The following is a 5,182-nucleotide window of genomic DNA, read 5'->3' as shown; positions in this document are numbered from 1 at the left end:
CAAAAAATGAAGTTTTGAATTTTTGTTATAAGGCTCCTTCTGGTTGTTGTTGACAATCATTTTTTGCACCTTATTTGAAAGAGTTTGAATAAAGAAAGATTCGATTAAAAAAGCATTCGAATTAGGGAGAGTCCACTATTGACTTAGTCAGATGATGGCGAAAAAAATCGGCTAAGGAAAATATAACTTTTCTTTAGAGTTTTTTCCTAATTGCGAAAATTTATAAGGATAGCCACCCAGATCTGTAAGCTAGGAGGGCTAGAAGAAGGGCTAGACTTTAAGCTTTCTCCAGCAAAAAAAGTGAAGCAATTTCGTTCCGATGGGTAGGATCTAGCATTTTAATTGTTTTCGGAGCGCGAGATAAAAAAAAGTAGGCGGCAAACGCTATTTCACATCTCTCAAACCAGTGAAATTACTTGTTGTCACGTGATTTCTTTGGTAGGAAATCCTACCAAAACTTGCTTCACTTTCGATAAAGGCCGTGGATCTAGAACTTCGGGCTATGATAAATCATTGTAGCCACCGCCCCGGGACCGCCCCTTCATCCCCAGCATATGACAAAGTTTGTTTAAACGTCTATATAACGTCCATATCGCGTTGGACAGTGTTGCTTATTCATGATTTGCAACACCGGGACAGTGTTGCTTAGTCATGATATGAAACACTGGGACAGTGTTACTTAGTCATGATATGCAACACTGGGGATAGTCTTCCAAGAATGTTTAAAAAGTTCAACCCAAAACATGATATGCACCACTGCAATGACTTCACGAAATTATGCAACTTTTCTGATTTTGTTCCACCCAATTCGTCACTTTTCTATTGTTTAAGGGCATACAGGAAAACTGGGAGCCGGGAGGCGGGAGGCTGAACCGGGAGCCGGGAGCCGGGAGGCTGAAATCGAAAGTGGGAGGCGGGAGGCGGGAGGCGGGAGGCTGAAAACGAAAGTGGGAGGCGGGAGGCTAAAATCGAAAGTGGGAGGCGGGAGGCTGAAAATGAAAGTGGGAGGCGGGAATCTAAAATCGAAAGTGGGAGGCGGGAGGCTGAAAACGAAAGTGGGAGGCGGGATGCTAAAATTGAAAGTAAGAGGCGGGAGGATGAAAACAAAAGTGGGAGGCGGGAGGCTGAAAACAAAAGTGAGAGGCTCATTTATGAGGCCACGCACAAACGTTTTTGGTCAAGGGATATGTAACAAAGAGCTAAGAAAAATCAGATCATTTATTTTTTATAAACGCACACAATCCATCAAAAAAACTATTTCAAATAGTATGTTTATTGAAACCAAGTGTTTTCCTAGGAAGCGTTTCTCTTTATAAAAATAATTTTACATAAAAATATAGCAAGCTTTTTTTCGAAACTGCTGATGCAAGATTTAATTACAAAAAAATATAACAAGATAGTTTTCGAGTGTTATATATATTTAGTGCAATCGGCTCTTGCATGTTGGAAATAATCTAAAATCATTTCTTTAAGAAGTCAATACCTTGACAGGGTAAAATTATACAAGTCATAGTAAAATAAAGGTTTAACACTTGATAACGCCTGCGTGGCCGAGTGGATAAGTCGATGAAATGGCATCTCAACTGTAGTGGTTTTAGAGAGTTCGAATCCTATACGGTGCGACGAACATTGTGTTATTTTGTCTGTTTTGTCAACATTGATCAAACTTTTTCTGGTTTTATGAGCTCTTGTTGATATTTTTGAAACTTTTTGTTAAAATTTTAAGAAACAAATTGGGGGGAGGGGGCAGTCGACGGGTATCTGCGACGGTTAAGGGTATGTTTTCCAATTTATCAGAAATGCACTGTAAGGGTGGAAATTTAAGCAAATCTATGGGAAAAATTATTGCTCAAAAAATCTTGATTGCTCGAAAATCTTGATTTTTTTTGCTCTAAAAGAGTTTAAAATTTGAAAAAATGCATTGTAAGGGTATAAATTTTTTTCTGCACTATAAGGGTGCGATTCTAAATGCCAATTTTTTTGCCGCACATACTGTCAATTGGTAAACCCCCACCCCCCCGGGAGTGTCACCTCAGCTCAATGTAGTTTGATTCAAGTATAGTATTTCAAAATGGATCAGGTTGGTTGGCGGGTGGAGAGTCAAGAGTCAAGAGTTATGACTTTCCCTTCTCTTGAAAATCCAATGTTCCAAAACTTTCAACTAAAAAAAATGCAAAAAAATCGGCTTTCATCTTTTTTTATTATCTTATAAACACTTTTTTCAGAACCACAAGTGAAAAGAAAAGCAAAACTGACTGAATATGCTGCCAAAAAAGTGATTGACAGGTCTAGAAAATGATTGACAGGCCCGGGTTAGATATTTCCGTGAGCAATCTCGTTATATTTATAAATAAACCAGCTGTGCTGGAAGGTCAGCCCGAAATTATAAGAAAGATTAGAAGATAAGAAGATTAAGATAATTAATTCAAGGAAAACTAGTTGTCCCGTATTTTCCAAGGAAAATTAGTTATCGCGTATTTTCCAAGGAAAACTAGTTATCGCGTATTTTCCAAGGAAGATCACTAGACCGTATTTTCCAAGGAAAATCACTGGTCCATATTTTCTGAGGAAAATTAGTTGTTGCGTATTTTCCAAGGAAAATTAGTTATCGCGTATTATTCAAGGAAAATTAGTTATTGCGTATTATCCAAGAAAAATTAGTTATTGCGTATTATCCAAGGAAAATTAGTTATCGCGTATTATCCAAGAAAAATTAGTTATCGCGTATTATCCAAGGAAAATAAGTTATTGCGTATTATCCAAGGAAAATTAGTTATTGCGTATTATCCAAGGAAAATCAGTTGTTGCGTATTATCCAAGGAAAATTAGTTATCGCGTATTATCCAAGGAAAATTAGTTATTGCGTATTTTCCAAGGAAGATCACTAGACCGTATTTTCCAAGGAAAATCACTGGTCCGTATTTTCTGAGGAAAATTAGTTCTTGCGTATTTTCCAAGGAAAATCCTTTGTTCCGTTCTTTCCAAGGAAAATCAATTTTCACGTATTTTTCAAGGAAAATTAATCCATTACATACTTTCCAAGGGAAGTCAATTGCTATAGCTAATTTCCAAAGGAAATCATTTGTGTCGTATTGTCCAAGGAAAATCACAGCACTTTATTGATTTTCTTTTGAAAGAAAAGGTATTTCCCTTGCAAAAAAATACAAAATAACTGAAATTCCTTGAGCAATCATTAGTTGAATTTTTCTTTTTGAAAAAGAAGATTATTATTCCCTTGAGAAACACACAGAAAATCAATTTCCTATGCAAAAAATCATACCCTGTCTTATTTAATTGAAAATACAGATTTTATTTATTTTTCTCTTGGAAGACTGGTCAGAATGATGATTTCACAAACTGGGGGGAGTCTTCAAAAAGTCATGCATCCGATGTTCTAGTCCAACAGCTAAAAATTCCGATAGGCAATAGAAGCTTGCTCCAGTTTTTCCGAAACCGATTTTGTCCGACAAAAAGTGTCAAAAGAATATTTGTTTCAGAAAAAACGTTATTAGCCTGTCTGACTAGCCAACCAATTTTTAACACTTCAAAGTAGGCGGAGGACCTTGTCCGACTAGTAAAGACTTTTAAACTAAATTTAGGAAAACGTCTCTCAAAGGGTCCCAAAATCATCAAAATTTTATCTCTCAAAGGGGCGATTTTCGATTTTTGCTTTGGACATACCTGTCACCACCTCGTCACCTCGCAAACCTAGTACCTAGTACTGTTTAACATTCTGTTTTTATCTTTTTGAAGGCGTTTTCAAGCTCAGAAAATTATGGTCGGTACCTCAAGACTTGAGGACCGTTATAAAGCCAGGGAGTGCTTGAAAAATCAATTTATTTGATTAGGTCTGAAATATTTTTGATCCCTGTGGATAGATGCGTTTAGAAAAGAAAAAAAATACACATGGGGGAATCGAACCCTGGACTATCTAGCTTTGAAACTGTTGCTCTACCGACTGAGCAAATTGGACGAATGTTCAGTGTTTTTGAACGAAAACGGATGATGGAAAGAGCCGATTTGAGAGCTCAGCGGGCTGACCAAAAAGTAATATACTTGTGGAAAGCCCAATTATTCTACTTTTTCGAATGCTGTGTCATGGAATTTTTTAAACAATTAAATAGAACGGGGTTTCCTCTGATGTAAACAAACCTCGAGTCCTATCCTGAAAATTGACATTGAGCGTAGAAAAAAAGACAAATGAAAGTATTTTCCTTTTTAATTCATATTTCCAATAATTAAAGACTAACTTGAAAACACCAAGAGTGAAATGTAGCTAAATGCTTGGAACGCCTTGCGACTTGGAATTTTTTTGCAAAACTGAAAATTTGACCCCGGCTCGAACTACTACCAAAGTCTCTTGATATTGATTCTGAGTCCGGCACGCTAGCAATGTACTATCGAGCCAATACAAAATTTTGCAATTTAAAAATCATTATAAAAAACACTACTGCATATACGGGTGAACTGACCTCATGGGCTAGGCTAACTGTTTAGATCAATTACATACTCCAGGCTCCGTAAGGTTCCTTATTATAATTGAAAAAGCGTATACTACCAAACGATACGGAACTCGTGAGAGTGCTTTTTAAACCATTGTCTTTGTTTATCTTCACAAGATTTTCTTTATCTTTGCAACTTAGTTCTCGCTTTCGGCCTTTCGTCTATTCGTTTTCCGCCTCCCACTTTCAATTTCAGCCTCCCGCCTCCCACTTTCGTTTTCAGCCTCCCGCCTCCCACTTTCGTTTTCAGCCTCCCGCCTCCCGCCTCCCACTTTCGATTTCAGCCTCCCGACTCCCGACTCCCGGTTCAGCCTCCCGCCTCCCGGCTCCCAGTTTTCCTGTATGCCTGTTTAAGTGACGTATTGGGTGGAAATTTTTAAAAGTTCTCAGAAGACTCTACAGTGGTGCTTATCATGAATACGTCACTTTTTCTATTGTTTAAGTGACGTATTTGGTTGAACTTTTTGAAAATTCTCAGAAGACTCTCCAGTGGTGCATATCATGAATACCTAAGTGTGACCAATGTCAATTGAATTACCTACCTGGTCAGGAAGTCCCGGCTAAAAGGTTGAAGTTCATTTTGTTTTGGTCACGTGAGCGAAACGCATGGGTAGGTTTTCCTGACCATGTATTTCTTCAATTGACATTGGTGTGACAGGAGAGAAACAAGGCATTCCATA

Source organism: Clytia hemisphaerica, unplaced genomic scaffold (assembly GCF_902728285.1).
Source record: "Clytia hemisphaerica strain Z4C2 unplaced genomic scaffold, Clytia hemisphaerica genome assembly, whole genome shotgun sequence".
Classification (NCBI taxonomy): Eukaryota; Metazoa; Cnidaria; class Hydrozoa; order Leptothecata; family Clytiidae; genus Clytia; species Clytia hemisphaerica.
The sequence above is the reverse complement of the archived record's forward strand: the minus strand, read 5'-3'. Positions refer to the sequence as shown.